The 15,387-nt window shown below is 43.1% G+C and overlaps 1 protein-coding gene across 1 annotated transcript in view; it reads left to right on the top strand.

Moving 5' to 3' along the window:
• Positions 1-7,082: 7,082 nt before the first annotated feature.
• The window catches only part of LOC306920042 (cytochrome c oxidase subunit 5A, mitochondrial-like), a 242,534-nt gene continuing 234,229 nt past the window's right edge, over positions 7,083-15,387 (top strand). The window contains exon 1 of the mRNA XM_079496647.1: positions 7,083-7,089. The gene's annotated coding sequence lies outside the window, so the exon portion shown is untranslated. The remainder of the gene's footprint in view (positions 7,090-15,387) is intronic.

Here is a 15,387-nt window from a genome sequence, read left to right as displayed (position 1 = left end):
GTCCACCATAAGATGAACCTAAATAGGTTTGAATGGGGTTTTTAGGTGTAAGTATGTAGGACTAGTAGCATGCCAAAGTTTGTGCTATTGCCATTGAGAATGCATTGGGCGTTTAAGTTAAATAACTCAGAAACTACAAAACATTTCAAAGTAAAAAGTTCCAGCATGTGTCTCCACAGTAAGCTGAATTATAAAAAGTATGAATGGAGTTCCTAGGTGAAAGTGCTTTTATGACGTGCCAATATCTGCCATTGAGCCCCATTGTACATTTCTCAAATTTGAAAGCACTATATTTCTAAAACTATGAAACATTTCAAAGATTCCTTTTCAGGCAAACATGTCCACCATAAGATGAACCTAAATAGGTTTGAATGGGGTTTCTAGGTGTAAGTATGTAGGACTAGTAGCATGCCAAAGTTTGTGCTATTGCCATTGAGAATGCATTGGGCGTTTAAGTTAAATAACTCAGAAACTACAAAACATTTCAAAGTAAAAAGTTCCAGCATGTGTCTCCACAGTAAGCTGAATTATAAAAAGTATGAATGGAGTTCCTAGGTGAAAGTGCTTTTATGACGTGCCAATATCTGCCATTGAGCCCCATTGTACATTTCTCAAATTTGAAAGCACTATATTTCTAAAACTATGAAACATTTCAAAGATTCCTTTTCAGGCAAACATGTCCACCGTAAGATGAACCTAAATAGGTTTGGATGGGGTTTCTAGGTGTAAGTATGTAGGACTAGTAGCATGCCAAAGTTTGTGCTATTGCCATTGAGAATGCATTGGGCGTTTAAGTTAAATAACTCAGAAACTACAAAACATTTCAAAGTAAAACGTTCCAGCATGTGTGCCCACAGTAAGCTGAATTATAAAAAGTGTGAACAGAGTTTCTAGGTGAAAGTGACTTTTTGAAGTGCCATATAGCTGCCATTGAGCCCCATTATAAATGTCTCAAATTTGAAAGCACTATATTTCTAAAACTATGAAACATTTCAAAGGTTCCTTTTCAGGCAAACATGTCCACTGTAAGATGAACCTAAATAGGTTTGAATGGGGTTTTTAGGTGTAAGTATGTAGGACTAGTAGCATGCCAAAGTTTGTGCTATTGCCATTGAGAATGCATTGGGCATTTAAGTTAAATAACTCAAACGCCAAAACATTTCAAAGTAAAAAGTTCCAGCATGTGTCTCCACAGTAAGCTGAATTATAAAAAGTGTGAATGGAGTTTCTAGGTGAAAGTTACTTTTTGAAGTGCCATAGAGCTGCCATTGAGCCCCATTATAAATGTCTCAAATTTGAAAGCACTATATTTCTAAAACTATGAAACATTTCAAAGATTCCTTTTCAGGCAAACATGTCCACCATAAGATGAACCTAAATAGGTTTGAATGGGGTTTCTAGGTGTAAGTATGTAGGACTAGTAGCATGCCAAAGTTTGTGCTATTGCCATTGAGAATGCATTGGGCGTTTAAGTTAAATAACTCAGAAACTACAAAACATTTCAAAGTAAAAAGTTCCAGCATGTGTCTCCACAGTAAGCTGAATTATAAAAAGTATGAATGGAGTTCCTAGGTGAAAGTGCTTTTATGACGTGCCAATATCTGCCATTGAGCCCCATTGTACATTTCTCAAATTTGAAAGCACTATATTTCTAAAACTATGAAACATTTCAAAGATTCCTTTTCAGGCAAACATGTCCACCATAAGATGAACCTAAATAGGTTTGAATGGGGTTTCTAGGTGTAAGTATGTAGGACTAGTAGCATGCCAAAGTTTGTGCTATTGCCATTGAGAATGCATTGGGCGTTTAAGTTAAATAACTCAGAAACTACAAAACATTTCAAAGTAAAAATTTCCAGCATGTGTCTCCACAGTAAGCTGAATTATAAAAAGTATGAATGGAGTTCCTAGGTGAAAGTGCTTTTATGACGTGCCAATATCTGCCATTGAGCCCCATTGTACATTTCTCAAATTTGAAAGCACTATATTTCTAAAACTATGAAACATTTCAAAGATTCCTTTTCAGGCAAACATGTCCACCATAAGATGAACCTAAATAGGTTTGAATGGGGTTTCTAGGTGTAAGTATGTAGGACTAGTAGCATGCCAAAGTTTGTGCTATTGCCATTGAGAATGCATTGGGCGTTTAAGTTAAATAACTCAGAAACTACAAAACATTTCAAAGTAAAAAGTTCCAGCATGTGTCTCCACAGTAAGCTGAATTATAAAAAGTATGAATGGAGTTCCTAGGTGAAAGTGCTTTTATGACGTGCCAATATCTGCCATTGAGCCCCATTGTACATTTCTCAAATTTGAAAGCACTATATTTCTAAAACTATGAAACATTTCAAAGATTCCTTTTCAGGCAAACATGTCCACCATAAGATGAACCTAAATAGGTTTGAATGGGGTTTCTAGGTGTAAGTATGTAGGACTAGTAGCATGCCAAAGTTTGTGCTATTGCCATTGAGAATGCATTGGGCGTTTAAGTTAAATAACTCAGAAACTACAAAACATTTCAAAGTAACAAGTTCCAGCATGTGTCTCCACAGTAAGCTGAATTATAAAAAGTATGAATAAAGTTCCTAGGTGAAAGTGCTTTTATGACGTGCCAATATCTACCATTGAGCCCCATTGTACATTTCTCAAATTTGAAAGCACTATATTTCTAAAACTATGAAACATTTCAAAGATTCCTTTTCAGGCAAACATGTCCACCATAAGATGAACCTAAATAGGTTTGAATGGGGTTTCTAGGTGTAAGTATGTAGTACTAGTAGCATGCCAAAGTTTGTGCTATTGCCATTGAGAATGCATTGGGCGTTTAAGTTAAATAACTCAGAAACTACAAAACATTTCAAAGTAAAAAGTTCCAGCATGTGTCTCCACAGTAAGCTGAATTATAAAAAGTATGAATGGAGTTCCTAGGTGAAAGTGCTTTTATGACGTGCCAATATCTGCCATTGAGCCCCATTGTACATTTCTCAAATTTGAAAGCACTATATTTCTAAAACTATGAAACATTTCAAAGATTCCTTTTCAGGCAAACATGTCCACCATAAGATGAACCTAAATATGTTTGAATGGGGTTTCTAGGTGTAAGTATGTAGGACTAGTAGCATGCCAAAGTTTGTGCTATTGCCATTGAGAATGCATTGGGCGTTTAAGTTAAATAACTCAGAAACTACAAAACATTTCAAAGTAAAAAGTTCCAGCATGTGTCTCCACAGTAAGCTGAATTATAAAAAGTGTGAATGGAGTTTCTAGGTGAAAGTGCTTTTTTGACATGCCAATATCTGCCATTGAGCCCCATTATACATTTCTCATATTTGGTTTCGGACGGCATACTATAGCATGTCATTTTTTGTGATTTTTGAGGATTTGAAAAAAAAGATGAAAATCACAAAATAGGCCTACTATAGTTCATGGTTTCAGACAGCATAGTATAGTATGTCATTTTTTCATGATTTTGGGGCACTATGTCAGAGCCAGGACTTGAACCTGTGGCCTCCTGATTCCCAGGCAGGCTCTGTACCCAGGGAGCCACTGTGCTTGCTGTGTACAAAAAGCAAAAAAGATAATGCCTAATGCCCTCCGACACCATGGACTATAGCCTTTCGCTTTTCCGCGATTTTCACCTTTTTTCAAATCCTCAAAAATGATGAAGAATCGCGCTATAGCGCGCCGCTCAATAACCTTGACCAATATCAATGACCTTGAGCAGTATAAATGACCTTCATAAGACTAGTAAATGACCTTGACCAGTATAAATGACCTTGACCAGTATAAATGACCTTCATAGGACTAGTAAATGACCTTCATAAGACTAGTAAATGACCTTGACCAGTATAAATGACATTGACAGGTATAAATGACCTTGACCAGTATAAATGACCTTCACCAGTATAAATGACCTTCATATGCCAATAAATGACCTTCATAAGACTAGTAAATGACCTTGACCAGTATAAATGACATTGACCAGTATAAATGACCTTGACCAGTATAAATGACCTTCATGAGACTAGTAAATGACCGTGACTAGTATAATTGACCTTGACCATTATAAATGACATTGACCAGTATGCGGTCTGTGACCATGGACTATAGCCTTTCGCTTTTCCGCGATTTTCACCTTTTTTCGAATCCTCCGAAATCGTAAAAAACGACATACTATAGTACGCCCTCCGACACCATGGACTATAGCCTGTCGCTTTTCCTCGATTTTCACCTTTTTTTTAAAAAATCCTCCGAAATCGTATGATGATTTGATAAATGACCTTGACCAGTATAAATGACCTTGACCAGTATAAATGACCTTCATAAGACTAGTAAATGACCGTGACCAGTATAAATGTCCTTGACCAGTAAATTACCTTGACCAGTATAAATGACCTTGACCAGTATGCGGTCCGTGACCATGGACTATAGCCTGTCACTTTTCCGCGATTTTCACCTTTTTTTTAAATCCTCCGAAATCGTGAAAAACTACATACTATAGTATGCCCTCCGACACCATCGACTATAGACTTTCGCTTTTCCGCGATTTTCACCTTTTTTCAAATCCTCAACAATGATGAAGAATCGCGCACTATAGCAACCAATTGTCTCGAGTGATTTTCGCCTTTTTTTCTAATCCTCAAAAATGATGAAAAACGGCATACTATAGTATGCCGTCTGAGATTTATCAGTTTTATCGTGTCGTTTTATCCTGCAGTTTTATCATGTAGTTTTATCCTGTAGTTTTATCACACTTTTTGGTCACACTTTTTGGTCACGCTTTTTCGTCACGCTTTTCCCCACACACCCCCATACAGTTTTTTTTCAGGCTGCTGCCCTCGGGGAAGAGGTACCAGAGTATCAAAGCCAACACAAGCAGACTGAAGAACAGTTTTCTCCCCCAGGCTGTAAGACTGCTTAACAAGCCTAAATGAACATTGAACATTTCCATGGTATTACGGCCTTGTATACTGATCTGAGTTCTTTTAAACGTTTTAAAACTTTTAGACTTTATATCTTTATTTATTTACTGTTTTACTTATGTGTATTGTGGAGCATCACCAAACCTAAGTTTTTCACAATGCTGTACCTGTACAACATCTGTGTGACAATAAACACCTTGAACCTTGATTTTCGTCATTTTTTTCAAATCCTCAAAAATGATGAAAAACGAGGATTTGAAAAAAAGACGAAAATCACTCCGAGACCATTGTCTCGAGTGATTTTCGTCTTTTTTTTAAATCCTCAAAAACGATGAAAAACGGCATGCTATAGTATGCCGTCCGAGATGGGCTATAGCCCATGGTCAAAAATATGCCCTCCGACACCATGGACTATAGCCTTTCGCTTTTCCGCGATTTTCACCTTTTTTCAAATCCTCCTAAATCGTGAAAAACGACATACTATAGTATGCCCTCCGAGACCATGGACTATAGCCTTTTGCTTTTCCGCGATTTTCCCCTTTTATAAATTACCTTCAGTATAAATGACCGTGACCAGTATAAATTACATTGACCAGTATGCAGTCCGTGACCATGGACTATAGCCTTTCGCTTTTACGTTTTCTTTCAAGTCCTCCGAAATCGGGAAAAACGACATACTATAGCATGCCCTCCGAGACCATGGACTATAGCCTTTCGCTTTTCGCTTTTTTCAAATCCTCAACAATGATGAAGAATCACGCACTATAGCGCGCCGCTCAATGACCTTGACCAGTATCAATGACCTTCACCAGTATAAATGACCTTGACCAGTATAAATGACCTTGGCCAGTATAAATGACCTTGACCAGAATAGATGACCTTCATAAGACTAGTAAATGACTTTCACCAGTATCAGTGGATTTTTATGAAACAAACACTTTGCAGATAGTTAGATGATAATTCAAGCTTTTCGTACAGCTGCAATGTTGGTGAGTTTGACCTTATTTAATACAATTAAATAGGACTTCTGTTTGGATGAATGGGCTGTCTATGGCAGCCGTGTAAAAGTCCTGTACGTGCCCATCGGCCATCATACATACTCTCAGAGTTACAGACCTGTAAGGTTCCATCAATTGGTTCTAGTTCTAGTGAACAGAAATAATAAATAAATAGTTGGTAACCCAACTGTAGGGAGTGCAAACACAGTAAAGAACCTGGGGGCTATCTATGAAAAGTCAATACAAAAAATTTGAACCATGTAAATACAACAAATTGAGCAGAGCACTGCAGGGAGTTGAACCCCATTCCGGTAAACCAGAAGTACCACACCAGTGCCTTAGATTTTGTTTTGTTGTACAGGTCCATTCGTTGAAATGTACATTTTACATTTCAACGGTAAGGTAATTTCACAATTTACATTGTAGGCAATAATTAATAACGGTATATAAAGAAGAAAAACACAGAAGCACAAAACTAACATTTTTTAATTATTGTCTCCACCAGGCCAAAGGCATGGGGAGAGAGTATGTTTTGCACTCCGTCCGTGTGTGAGTGTGTCCGTCAGTTTGTTAACAGCTAATCTCCGGCACCGTTAACCCGGTCGATGCCAAATTTTGCACACACACTCCCTGGATGCCAACGATGAACCTCTGCCCCAAATTTTCCAGAACGGCCTGCTATAGCGCCACCAGGAGGCCGACTTTTGAAAAAAATAAGTTTTGATATTACTCCTCCAGATTGTGTCCAAAAATCCCGCAAATCGTTACACACCATCTCTATATTCATGTGTTCAAGACGGATCTGTCCCATATTTCTTATTCCATCCTAATTGGCTAACATTGGCTTTCAAAGTTTGCAGGATTTGCCCATTTTGAACAAAAAGCCTCAAATCATGAACGCAGCGTGCAATTTACGTGTAATCTTTCACAGACTTTCCTACTAGGCTGAGGAATATATCACACCCTTTTCACATTGGCCTGTTATAGCGCCACCAACAGGTGGATTTTAGCAAAACACATTTTTGGAACAAAATGCCTCAAATCATCCAATTGCCATCCAAGGCGTAAGAAGAAATGGCACCCTTTTCACATTGGCCTATAATAGCACCACCAGGAGGCCATAACTTGACCTGCCCTGGTGGAGATCGACCTGTGCCCCGAGTGGCACTTTTTCAAGTGTGCTATGATTTTTTAAACTTTCTCTTGCCGACCTCCCACATTTCATTCGATGATTAACAAAAAACAGTGTTGGATTGATGACATACTGGCAGAAATGATACAGCACCTGGGACCTAACGCTCAATGACCTCTGAGACCATGGACCAATGAACCATGTAAATACAACACATTGAGCAGGGCACTGCAGGGAGTTGAACCCCGTTCCGGTAAACCAGAAGTACGACACCAGTTTTTGTGTTGTCATTTACAGGTCCTTTAATTTTACATTTCAACAGTAAAGTAATATATAAAGAAGAAAAACACAGAAGCACAAAAATAACATTTTCGAATTACCGGTATTTGCTTTGATTTTTTAAACTTTCTCTTGCCGACCTCCCACATTTCATTCGATGATTAACAAAACAGTGTTGGACCTGTAAGGATCCATTTGGTTACACGTGCGTGCGTGTGTGTGTGTGTGCACGCTTCGATAACCAGTGTTGTAAGGGTCCAATTGGTTACATGTGTTACACTCTCAGACTTACAGACATGGACCAAATGGTCCATTTGGTTATACTAGACCTGTACGTGCCCGTCGGCCACCATATATACTCTCAGAGTTAGACCTGTAAGGGTCCATTTGGTTACATGTGTGTTACACTCTCAGAGTTACAGACCTGTAAGTGTCCATTTGGTTACATGTGTTACACTCTCAGAGTTACAGACATGTAATGGATGGTCCATTTGGTTACATGTGTTACACTCTCAGAGTTACATTTGGTTAGCGTGTGCATGCGCGCCTGTGCGTGTGTGTGTGTGTGTGTGCACACGCTTCAACGACCACTGTTGGACCCCATGGGGATCAGGGACCTCAGGGAGCCACCCATAATCAAAACGGTCACAGCAAACTCTGTTGCATCACAACTGGTAGCCAACAGTCGTAACCAACACCGCCGCCGACCCAGGCAGGCAGGCAGGCAGGAAGGCAGGCAGGCAGGCAGGCAGATCCATCCCAAAGCTTCCCTCAGGGAGCCCAGCTAGCCAGCAAGCCCGCCCAGTCAGCCAACGCAGCCAGCCAGCCCCGCCAGTCAGCCAGTGTAGAAAGTCAGGCTGCCAAGCCAGCGCACATCAGCCCTTGCAACCAGCCATTGCAGCCAGCCTTGCTCAGTCAGCTCAGCCAGGCCTCTCTCGCGGTCTGGCTCTCTGTCTGCCTGGCCCGGTCTGCCCCGCCTTGCCTTGCAGCAACAGAACCAGCCGGCCTGGCAAGCCAGCCAGCTCAGAATGCGAGCCCAGAGAATGCAGGCAGGCAAGCACGCAGTCAGGCAAGCAGGCAAGGCACAGTTAAGCAACAAAGTGCAGGCAGGGGGACTATCCGGCCTAAGGCTGCGCTGCAAGGGTTGGATCCTGGCTTGCTGCAAATGCTGGTCTGGGCTGGCTGGCTGTTGGCTGCACAGGCTGTCTGGGCACCCTGAGTCTGGGCTTGTAAAAGTTTTCGCTGCACTGGCTTGCTGGGCTCGCATTCTGAGCTGGCTGGCTTGCCAGGCCGGCTAGTTCTGTTGCTGCAAGGCAAGGCGGGGCAGACCGGGCCAGGCAGACAGAGAGCCAGGCCGCGAGAGAGGCCTGGCTGAGCTGACTGAGCAAGGCTGGCTGCAATGGCTGGTTGCAAAGGCTGATGTGCGCTGGCTTGGCAGCCTGACTTTCTACACTGGCTGACTGGCGGGGCTGGCTGGCTGCGTTGGCTGACTGGGCGGGCTTGCTGGCTAGCTGGGCTCCCTGAGGGAAGCTTTGGGATGGATCTCTAGGGGCCTCGGCTTGTGTTGAGCCTTCCAACGGTGTCTACCTTGATCTCCGTCCTAAGAAAGAAAGACAGAAAAAGAAAGACACACACAAACCCAACTATGCAGCTTCCACATGAGGAACCGAGACGCGAAAAAAGAACTGAGCGTCACTTGGGATGGTCACAAACTCTCCAACCATACCCACCCCATGTATCTTGGAGTTACACTGGACAGGACACTCCTTCAAAAAACACCTGGAGAACACAAAAGCCACGGTCAACACCCACAATAACATCCTCTGAAAACTAGTGAACTCCAAGTGGGGCGCAGACCCACAAACAATCTGTGCAACTGCCATGGCCCTGTCTTTCTCTACAGCAGAGTATGCCTGCTCAAGCTGGAGCCGATCATGTCACACCAAATTGGTTGACACAGCCCTAAATGACACCTGCCGCATCATCACAGGATGGGTCAAGACAACACCTGTCCCGTGCCTTTATGCGCTAGCCGGCACCTCCCCCCGCACATCAGACGACTGTGTATCGCTCAAGATGAATGGAGAATACAGGAGATAGACAGTGAAGTTGGGGATGAACGAAGGAAAGTCTGGAATGAAATGATAGAGAACACCTCACACACAGTTTCCTTTCGTGGCTGTTTACATTCGAGGGTCGCCGGTCCTCTCGAACGGAACAGTTTAACGTCATGCCCAGGACGAAAAGTTATAGAGAACACCAACATGACAAATAACAGCAGGAAGGCATGGGCCACAATCCACCGTCTTGGCAAAGACCACACAACCCATAATTCACAACGGTCACAGCAAACTCTGTTGCATCACAACTGGTGGCCAACAGTCGTAACCAACACCGCCGCCGACCCACAGGAGAATACCATCACAAAGTGGTATCAGACAAACCACAATCAGCCAGCCCTCAAACCAAACCCTTCGACCTAGAAGAACTCAAAACTGCAATGGGAAAGTTGAAACCCGGAAAAGCAGCAGGGATTGATGACATACTGGCAGACATTATACAGCACCTGGGACCTAACGCAAAGACCTGGCTCGTGGGGATGCTGAACACATGCATGGCACAGAAAACCATCCCTTCTGTCTGGAGAAAGGCCAAAGTGGTTACAAGCCACAAACCTGGCAAAGACCCATCATGCCCAAAGAGCTACCGACCCATTTCCCTCCTCTGCATCACCTACAAGCTCTATGATAGGCTGCTACTCCAACGCCTCATGCCACTCAGACACCAAGCTGACTAAAGACCAAGCTGGTTTCCGTTCCGGGCGCTCCTGTGCTGGACAGAGCTCAACCTCACCCAACACATTGAGGATGGGTTTGAGGGAAAACAAATAACTGGAGCAGCATTCAGAGATCTCTCTGCTGCCTACGACACTGTCCAACACCGCACAATGGTCAGGAAAAGCCTCCTCAACAACAGGCGCTTCTATGTCCAGTTAAATTACCAGAGGAATAAATGGAAAGCCCAAAAGAACGGCCTCCCACAAGGTAGCGTGCTCGCCCCTCTCCTTTTCAATCTACACAAACGACCAGCCACTACCCACAGAATGCCAGCGCTTCATCTACGCCGACGACCTCTGCATTACCACTCAAAAAGCAGACTTCCAGAAGATTGAGTCTGTCCTTGAAAGTGCCCTCCAAGAAATGTCAAGCTACTACAATACAACCACCTGAAACCCAACCCATCAAAAACCCAACTATGCAGCTTCCACCTGAGGAACCGAGACGCGAAAAAAGAACTGAGCATCACTTGGGACTCCCATTCAGTCCCATTCACTCCCATTCACTCCCATTCAGTATCAAATGTCTTTGTGCTCTGATATTATTTTAAACACTCTGTGGCTGACCCTAAACCATGGTCTATTCTAAATAATTGGAATAAAAACATTTTGTCACTTACTGCAGAAGTAATTTGGCCTAAATAAGGTTTATAATTGCCTAAGTTAAAATGGCATGTTCAGATATTGGCCTAAGTCATTTTATCCTTACATGTTACATGATTGACATACACCTTTATTTGTATGTCAATAGTCATATTTTTTCATATTCTTTGGAATTGAAATAATTAAGAAATATTATATATTCTACATTTGGCACAGTTTTTTGTGTTTCCTGAAAACCTTGAAAAAATGACTTAGGCAATTAGTTTAATAAGGTGACGACATCACAAATTAATCACCCACCTCAGTGGAACATTCTCTGTCTGTCTGTCTGTCTAGGCTACTGGAGAACCTGATTTGGATAGGGACACATGATCTGATGCAAAACAATGTCACTATGACATGGGTCTGTTGCCACATTCATACATGACAAAAAGGGAGTCCACACACAAGGCAAACCTTTTATATTATATATTTATTATTCTAAATTAAAATAAGTTAGGCAATAATCAAATAAACTGGTATGAGATGTGACAATGTCAGTAATCAGTCATGTATGCAGTGTATGGATGTATGGAGTGTGCTGTGTGTGAGTGTTGTAGAAGGTGTGCAAAAGCTTGAAAGGAAGGTAAGAGAGCTGGCTTGAGAGCATGGAAGGAGAGGCCCTTATATACTCTCCCAAACCACACCCCTCTCAGGTGTACACAGTTGGCCTGACGGCCTGCTCCACTCTGCCCTAATCACCCAGGCTGCCGGCTAGCCTACAGTGAGGCAGAGGGGGCAGGGCCGTCACACCCCCCTCCATAAGAATGTGGTTCCACCACATTATCTACAGAAAACAAACCACAAATTAGCAACCAATAATATAACAAACACTTGTCCTAATAAAATCAATTAGCCACCTCGTCATCTTTAACTTTATAACAAGGCTTACCAAACAAATATGCACCATGTATGCTGTAACCATAAATACCTGCCTCCCCACTTTGCCACACCATCCTGCCCCCAGCCTCAGCAACCTTGTGCACAGGAGCGATTTAAGAGAGCCGGAGACAGGGTAGTCTATAATGAGGAAAACAAGAAACAGGATTTGTCAGCAAAACAGGTTGACACACTATTCTAGGGTAACCTTTAATAAATATGTTGAACATCCAAATTGTAGCTACAAAAAACCCATTGCATCAGAATGTTAAAGAGATCACAAAACATGTCAGTATACTACTGAAAAATGAGTGCAAGAGTCAGTGCAAGTGGTTTCCATGACTGAAATACATACAGCCTGGGTTTGACAGTGACTGAAGCAACTTAAATCCAATAGGCAAGGCTGGCAAGCTACCATGTATCTGGAATTCAGGATCTAGGACCCAAATAATTTATGGGCCATCCAAATTAATTTGGATTTATGCCAGGCTTAGTCCGTGGACCAAAGTGTCCTCCTTGCCCTCAACAGGACATCAAAGGAGGCACACACCAACAAAGTGTGCTTTTTGCCAATCCAAGGCCAATCCAAGGCAACAAACAGCCAAATGACAAACTGAATCCAACCCACAGCGCATGCAACCTGAAAAGCACCGCCTGGCCGGGTCACCCACAACACATGCAACCTGAAAAGCATTGTTTGGGCCATTGTCAATGAACATTTTATTCATATGTTCCCAATAAATCCCTGAATTCCTCAAATGCTCACCAGTCCGGTTTTAAACCTATATGGAAGACGTTTGTCAGACACTTCAATTGCATAGCCATGTTCAAAATACACAACCCAGTCATAAAACTTGCACCACACTTATTCCCCCATTCACCAGCACCCCCAGAATCCTCCAGGTTATCAACAATCCAACAGACGGTGACTTAAACCTTTGTGCAATGGCAGTAATTTGTATTATGCAGATTACCAAAAAGATAGTGTTGGGGCTATAAGGTGCAAGGCAAGTGTGGGGCAGTAAGGCAGTTTAAGCAAAAAGTGGAACAAACCCCACCCTAATCTACCTAATGATCCTATATAATACCTATACCTACGTACCTTAATCCTACGGTCGGCCACTGAGCATGAGGATCTCTCCCATTAGTTAAAACCATTCCATGATTTCCCCATGCCCACACACTTATCTCTCTCTCTCTCTCTCTGCCTCCCCCTCTCTCCCACTCTGAACAGAACTAAGGAGTCGCGATGTGGCCCCTTCACACACACACACACACACACACACACACACACACACACACACACGCACACGCGCGCACGGGCGCACACACACACACACACACACACACACACACACACACACACACACACACACACACACACACACACACACACACACACACACACACACACACACACACACACACACACACACACACACGTGTCGTGGGGGCAACAGTTTTGGCAGAGATCTCTCCCGAGCACCCTATAAATCAGTGGTTCCCAAATTGGGTCTCTCAGTCCTTCTGAGAGTTCCAGGGGGTCCCCAGGTTGGACCCGTTACTTTCAGAGTTAAATCAATTTAATTTGATTACAATGTAATTGGGGTCCCATAAAAATGCCATTCAATAGGGGACCGTAGCCTAATGCAGGTCAAACCGGGGGCTCTTGAAATATAACGTGTTGAGAATCACTGCTAGGGCCGTTAAAACCTTCTCTTATGGGGATCCCTGGCATAATATCTTTTCAAATGTGGATCCAATTAGTGTCAATTTGGGGGTCCTTGACATGAAAAAGTTTGGGAACCACTGCTATAAATAACATAACAAATGAATAAATAACCAACATAAAGTATATTATATGCATAGTAGCCTAGTAATCTGAATACTAATGACTACAAATCCCAGCTGTGCCTGCACGCTACTCGTCCTCATGGCTGTTTTGCTGGGGATTTGATGCAGAGGAAGTTCCTTCTCTCCATGCAGTCCCTGATCTGCCACTGGGTGCTGTGGTCTTTGGGTAGGGTTCCACAGTGCCGCCCCCAGGCCGGACACAGTGGCAGGTTATGGTACTGCTGTGGTTCCCCGTCCACCCAGAGCCACTGGCCCGCCAGGAAACGCAGAGCTGTCCACACCTGGGGACAACATGGAAAGCAAAGGAGGTCAAACATCTTCTCTCAAGTGTAACTGTGTTGAACTGTATACTACAGTATATGTTGGCCTATGGTAACTGCTTGTGATTAAAATTAAATACAATTTAATTTTGGATTCAGAATGAGACAAACATTACTGCCAACAGTGTCAAGGTTAGTGTTTTCAGTTCTGACAGGGCTTGCCGATCCTAAGAAAGTTGGGAAAGTGATGAAAAAGTTTGATACTGCCTCAAGGCAAATAAAGGCAACCTGTATGAATGAGGCAACAGCTACAGTATATGAATATGATATGAAGTAGTTCACATTTTGTGTTGTTTATGACAATCCAACAGAAGACAATTAAGACTTAACAAAGGACTTTGATTTACAGTATCTTTGAAATTATAGAAAGAAGAAATCAAGTTTCCTGCACGTTCTAGCCACAATGTTGACCCGTCAACCCAAACCCTCAAACCTCATTGGTCGTGGCCTCCTGGATCTTGTCCCTGGCGTAGCGGTGGTCGTCCTCAGACTGCAGGCTCACCAGGTCATACTGGTGGTCACGGTAATGATTATGTCGGCTGGAGTCGACGCTGCCGATGGCCCTGCAGTGCTCCAGAGCCTCCTCCCATGTCTTGTTCTCCTTCACCAGGATCACGTTGTCATCGACACACATGAATGGAAGTTCTCTAGCGCAAGGTAGATTGTACCACTTGTCAGTAACAACGGAAAGGAAGCCACAGTTCTCAAGATCTGGCTGTCCCGGACCCCAATTGCTATAGTCTGAGTCCGTTCCAATCCACTTCCAGACGTCTTTAGACGTGGAGCTTCCAGGTGTGTTAGGGGGTAAATGCAGTCCAATCCACCCATGTTTAGTGAACTCATGGTGGTTGCTCTGTGTGACAGTGGCTAAGACCATGGACTTCTTCTTACAGCTCTCCTGGGCATCAAACCAGCTCATGAATTTAGTCTCATGTAGGACACTGTCCCCATTAGAGCAGTAGAACAAACGTTTATCAGAACATTTATCATTCTTCCACCCATTTTTAGCACGCACAAGGGTACAATTCCAAAGTTCAAGTTCTCCTGTTGCCCAGTGTATGTCAAGTGAGGCATCCCGTCTGTGGAAAATAATATACAATATTCGATAATCATCATAAATATACTGTATGTAGCCTACACACACGCACGCACGCACGCACGCACGCACGCACGCACGCACGCACGCACGCACGCACGCACGCACGCACGCACGCACGCACGCACGCACGCACACACACACACACACACACACACACACACACACACACACACACACACACACACACACACACACACACACACACACACACACACACACACACACACACACACACACACACACACACACACACACACACACACACACACACACACATAAAGGCTACACACCTTTCTCCTGTCCACCTCCAGACGGAAATGTCCCCAGGGTCTCTGTACAGACCGATCCAAATCCAACTCGCTCTGCCTCCGTTCGTCACAATCTCATTCAGCAGGTCTTCTCTCTGATCACCAGGAGAAGCCAAGT

Source organism: Electrona antarctica (genome assembly GCF_951216825.1).
Source record: "Electrona antarctica genome assembly, chromosome: 3".
Taxonomy (NCBI): Eukaryota; Metazoa; Chordata; class Actinopteri; order Myctophiformes; family Myctophidae; genus Electrona; species Electrona antarctica.
The sequence above is the reverse complement of the archived record's forward strand: the minus strand, read 5'-3'. Positions and strand labels throughout refer to the sequence as shown.